The sequence below is a fragment of the Capsicum annuum genome, chromosome 4 (assembly GCF_002878395.1).
Source record: "Capsicum annuum cultivar UCD-10X-F1 chromosome 4, UCD10Xv1.1, whole genome shotgun sequence".
NCBI lineage: Eukaryota > Viridiplantae > Streptophyta > Magnoliopsida > Solanales > Solanaceae > Capsicum > Capsicum annuum.
Genome location: NC_061114.1, coordinates 4,824,426 through 4,830,770, shown reverse-complemented (window position 1 = coordinate 4,830,770; position 6,345 = coordinate 4,824,426). Strand labels below are relative to the sequence as shown.

At 29.0% G+C, this 6,345-nt stretch overlaps 1 long non-coding RNA gene across 1 annotated transcript; it reads left to right on the top strand.

The window, feature by feature from the left end:
* Window positions 1-5,162: 5,162 nt before the first annotated feature.
* LOC124897613 lies at window positions 5,163-6,052 on the top strand. The gene is made up of 3 exons (XR_007054381.1): window positions 5,163-5,449; window positions 5,640-5,799; window positions 5,896-6,052. It is a non-coding gene; the product is annotated as an uncharacterized LOC124897613 (long non-coding RNA).
* Window positions 6,053-6,345: the final 293 nt, after the last annotated feature.

The following is a 6,345-nucleotide window of genomic DNA, read 5'->3' as shown; positions in this document are numbered from 1 at the left end:
TCATCCTATTCGGTCTTATTATTTTTGTTAAATATATGCAACTACTTTAAGAAAATATATACTTACCCAATTTGCATATCGAACACAAGAATGTACGTAAAAAACTACTTATTTTTCTAGAAAATATTTTTCCTCCCTCATATCGAACACACCCTAAAACGTATTTTTCAAGGTTAAAAATAATTTTCTAAAATGTATTTTTACTATTTTGCAAAACATTAAAAAGGTATTTTCTGAAAAATATTTTTTCATTCACCAACCAAACACTAGAAAACATTTTTCAGAAAATATTTTCTATCTACCAATCAAACATAAGAAAACAAGTAAGAAACCAACTTATTTTTCAGAAAAATAGTTTTTAGAAAAATATTTTCCATAGAAAACATTTTCCTTTCATACTAAAAACATCCATTATATGGTAAAATATTTGACATTCTAGAATATTCTAGAGACATAGTATGTAGGTCCCGCTTCTTATATTTTTTATGATACACACTATATGGAGTGGACCACTACAAAATCGCATCAATTGCGTAACGCCGAATTGTTATACTAGTGTATGATTTTGTGGTCCCACAACAAAGTGAATCAACTATGGGATTGATTCTCAAATATTCCCAACATGCAAGTATGTCCCCCTCTTTATTTTGTTGTGATTAAATAAGTACTATGGCCTACTAGTTCCATGCAAAAATTAAATATCTACGTCCAAGAAAGAGCTCCATGCATGCAAAATCTAAAGGGGTTGTTTCATTTATGTGATAATAAATACATAAATTATTTTTTTCCTTATTTGGTTGAATGTTTTTCTTCTTCTTTTTTTCCGGTTCTTATATTAAATTAACAATTCTAAGATTAGGTGTATCACAATTATGATATAATTGAGAATTTAATAACTCAATTAATTAGTTGGCTATTTGAATTTATTTAGTTCTTCACCTTGTAATTTCTTTCCTTATTTTTTCATTCACGGACTCTAATTTTAACTAAAAACAATTATGGTACTATGTTTTTATATCACTTTCAATGTGGGAGAACAACTCCGAAATTACCTCTCGATGGTAAATAGAGTCATTATTATAATTTTTTGTACATCATTAAAAATAGAAACATAAATTATTTTTTAGGATTCAATGTGAGGATTACATGATTTTAAGATCACAAAACTTAATGATTTACACGTATAATTAATAGCAACAACCTAGTCAAGAAACGTACTTGAATTGTCCATACCTTTCTTTGTGATTGAAATTAATCGAAAGCACTTGATTTTATTGTATCTTGAGGGAAAAAAAATCAGTTTCTCTCCCTTTTACTTATTGCGCTCTTTTAAAAAGGCCTGTTGGAGTTAACTCTATTTAAGGGCAGAGTAATTATCAAAAATAGCTTCTATTCAACCAATATATTATTATTATTATTATTATTATTATTATTATTATTATTATTATTATTATTATTATTTGTAACAATAACAACATACTCGATTATTTCTATCCAATGGGATTCGGGAAGGATAGAGTATATACAGTCAATATCACTATCTCATTGGTGATGTAGAGAAGATTTTTTCAATAGCCCCTCAGCCAAGACAAAATACAGTTCAGAAAAAGATATAAAAAGAGTGACAACAAATAGTAGCAGAATAATACTACCACAAAATACTATAAGCGATCTGCTGAAAAAACATATATTAACAAGATCGAGGTCTAAAAACAAAAAACTTTTAGCATATCACTACGAATACTAATTAATAAGGATCTCTCCTATCTACTAGTATAAATGCACTCGACCTCGTAACCATCAACCCTAATCCACATTTTATACACCTTTCTATCTAAGGTCATGTCCTCGGTAAGCTGCTACCGCCCATATCCTGTCTAATCACCTCTTTCTAATATTTCTTCAGTCTAAGTTACCTTTTCTGAATCCATCCATAAACAACTTCTTGCACATTTGTACTAGGCATTTGTGTATCTTCTCATCATATAAACAATAACAACAACAAAATCGTGCAATAACTGAAGCACTTAGAAAAAAGATTATGATAGAATCAAAAGCAAGACATTACAAAAACAAGACTAATACTACGATAAATACTACCAAGCCTTAATCTGTCGAAAAGCCAGAGATAACAATTCCATTGATTTTAATCTAATCAAATTAGAATGCCGATGTTTTGTAGTCGTACGTATATAATCCACTACCTACTAGCCTTTTATTAAGTTGAAATCGTGTTATGTCTTTGACTAATAACTTTTTCTCAATACTTTTTAGGTCTCTACTTCTACTTTTCCTTGTACCCATTATATTCAATCTCTTGAACATTTTCAGTGGGGTATCTGCATATTTCCTTTCACATACTCAAAGCATCTCTGCTTCACTAATTCCCTTATTTTATTCATTATGAAAGTCACTTTCACATTGGAATATTTTTAATCTTATTGCTCTTAATATGTTCGGCTTTACTGTATGGGATGGAGTGTTGGTCTGTTAAGAAGATCTACATCCAGCAGATGAAGGTGGTGGAGATGAGAATGCTTCGGAGATCTGTGGATGTACTAGAAAAGATAGGATTAGAAATGAGGTTATTCGAAATAAGGTGAGAGTCACTTCGGTGGAAGCCAAGATGAGGGAAGCAAGGTTGAGATGGTTCGATCATGTTATGCGGAGAAACATGGATGCCCCAGTGCAGAAGTGTGAGAGATTGGCTAGGGATGGTTTCCAACGAGGTAGAGGTAGACCAAAGAAATATTGAAGGGAAGTGATTAGACATGACATGAAGCAGCTTCAGCTTACCGAGGACATGATCCTGAATAGGAAGTTGTAGAGGAGGTGAATTAGAGTAGAAGGTTAGTCTGAGTTAGGATGTTGTGTGTTTTGGTGTATACTTAAAGTATCTTGCTTTGGGTATTATTGAGTATGTTAATTTCTAGTATATCTTCTTGTTTTATTACTATTCCTTATCTTATTTTAGATTTCTTTATTTTTAGCCGAGGGTTTATCAGAAACTGTCTCTTTATCTCACATTGGAGGTAGTGACATGAACTATGTACACATACATTCCTCGAACCCCACTTGGTGGGAATATATCGGTATATTGTTGTTGTTGATCTTAATATGTCCGTAAATACTTCTCACATATTCTCATTTCTTAAATGTTATTAACTGTCCAACACACTGCCCCATATAATAAAGTTGTCTAAACACTGTTCTACAAACTAGTTTACAAAATTAATTAAGGAAAATTCTATTGTAAACAAATGCACACAGGAGGATAATAGTGATGTGTGTGAATTTTGTTGTAAAATATGTTCCATGAACATATAAAAATATATGAAGAAGAATATAAAGATGAAGAGTTGACAATATAAACATTGAACACAAAATTATGAGGCTTGAAATATGCGTGAAATACTTTCCTAAAAATGATATTTATTTCCTCTCTTCTGCGAGATTGCTATGGGATTTAACGCACATAGTTTTAGTGGATATGACAAACCTTTATATTTCTGCACCAAACAAATAGTAAAGATAATCCTATTGGAAAGCAAGAATTCTAATACTTAATTTTTTGTGGGGAAGAAAAAGTTTATTTTTAGAGAGTTGAGAAGAAAGAAAAATTCTCCTCCAAAACAATCCTTGAAGAGTTTATATAGCTAAACTTTTAACCAACATAAGAGATATATGCTCTCAACAAAAGACATATCTTTTCAATAAAAGTCACACCCTTTCATTAAAAAACAACTCTTCATTAAAAATGACACATCTTAAATATTAAAAAGACACATTTTCTCCAAAAGACACCTCTTTATAAAATACATTTAGTAATTTTATTTAAATAAATATTCAACAGATCTTTATAATTTTGATTAGTTTGTAAAAAAAGTTAGATAAATACGAGTAATTAAATAATGCTAAAAATTATTGTTAAAAAATTTAGGCAATAAAACTAAGCTTTTTTCTTTTCATATAATGAAATATATATGTATTCTCTCTTATATTATAGAGCGAGTTAAGTGAAGTCGACATGGCTGCTTCAGCTGTTTTAACTGTAGTTTTACTATATTATTCCCAATTAATTGTTATAAGTTATTTATGTATTAAAATATTAATAACATTTAATTAAAAAATTAAAATAGACATTTATGACATGTCTGTTTCAGATGCTTCAATCGTAATTTTACTATAACATTCCTAATTAATTATTGTATTCATAATTAAATATTATAAGTCACTTACATATTAAAAAATTAATAATTTATTTAGAAAAAAAGTAAAATAAACATTTAAGACTGTTTCAATCGTAGTTTTAATATACCACCATTAATTAATTATTATATATATATATTTTATAGTAATTTTGTTATGTCGCTTCTAATTAGTTATTACAAGTTACTTAAGACATGTGTGTTTCATTGCTTTCATCGTGATTTTACTATATTACCCCTAATTAAATATTATGATCGTCTAAACATTGAAAAATTGATAATATTTCATTAAAAAAAAAGGTAAAAAAGACATAAAAAGATATGTCAATATAAAAAAAATTGACTGACTATCGAAATTATATTAATACACATAAGTTGAGTTGAGATAGAGCAAGACATAAAATAACATATATTATTTGAAAATGAAATAAAAAGTAATATAAATCACAATAATTAAGAACTTAATATAAAAGTATATTCATGTAAAAAAAATTGATTGATTGTCGAAATTTTATCTGTGTCACATAAATTGAGACAGAGAAATATTCATAAGTATTGAAAAATAATGTAAATCACATAATTAACAAATTAAGAAATTTAAAAATATAAAATATTTGACTGACTTTCGAAATTATATCAGCATCATTTAAATTGAAATACAAAAAAAAATTATAAATTACAATAATTAAAAATATAAATTATTTTAATAATTAAAATTAAAATTTTAAAATAATATATATTGGGAAATTTGACTACATCGAGTATATACAGTATATTAAAATATTAATAAAAGTTGATATAATTTGAATTTTGGAAATTTGACTTAGTATTTTGAAATAAGGCAGTATTGGAGTTTATGACAGGTTAAATCAACGATGAAATTATTTTGAAAATAATAAGTATCTGTTCAGGACAACTTTTTCTTTTTCTTTCTCTTTTGTTTCCAAAAAAATACTGAAACCCTCTAACTTGGGGATTGTAACCATTCTAGACACTACGCAATACAATTAGGCGGTGACAATGTCTTCGTCGCTGGCTCGTTGGCACTCAGGGTCTTCTTCTTCCGGAGAATACTACATGGATTGGGAAAGCGGAGAGGAGGTAGCTCCACTGCATAGTAGTATCCCTCACTTCCTCCGGTTACACCGGAGATGGAAAGGAAAATGGATTAACCTATCTTAGCAAGCTAGCGAACAAATCAAAAACAAGTTGATTTAATTAAGGCTTATTGTTAAGTCCGGGTATGCAAAAATTATAGTGTGTGTAGTTTTTTTTATCTCGAGACTATGACTTGAACTTACATTTTTAAAATTTTTTCTGTTAGCTCGTATAAATCTAGGATACTTGCAATAGCGATTGTATAAAATAGGAAATTAGAAGAAAATGATAAATATCTTATTAATAATACTTCAATTTTGGGTTTTTTTTCAGGTCATTTTGACCAACAGGATGGGTGCTGCGTTGGTTGTTAATAACCTTGCTTCCACTTTTCTCAGACATTTCGGGCCTAGGAGTTCTCTCACAAATAACGAAGAAACTTATTATGATTTCTCCGCTGATACTTGGGGCAATGGCAAAAATTGCTAGGAAGGTTTGTTTGTATAAAAGTTTTTAACCGTATAATCTTATTTGTCACCTTTTTTTTTTTGTTTTTTTGTTTTGTCTACTAATTGGTATTATTTTGCAGTTAACTTATGCTTCAGATTTAATCGAGCGCAAAAAAAGAAATATAATGAAAATGATCACACCGTATGAAATCCGTAACCAAGTTTTATACTCGTACATGTATGAAGGAACACAGGTATATATGTTTCTATTAACTATTTTACATGATTCACAATTTTAATTTGTAGATCTCAAGCACCATGTTGATACTCGCTAAATTGAGAAAGTTTAACTCTAAAACTTTCTCAATTTAGAGAGGAAATCGACTCAAAAGTTCTAATCATTCTTTTGTTTATCCTTTCAATATCAGGCTGATGAAGTAGTTTTATGGATTAAACAATATTTCGTAAACAAGAAGAAAAAGTCAAAACAACAGATTCTACCATTCTCTTTTCCAAAATGGGATGAGCCCAGGTTGTTTGCCCATGTAGATTCCCATAACTGAAGGGGTAACTAAGAGCTAAATCATCCA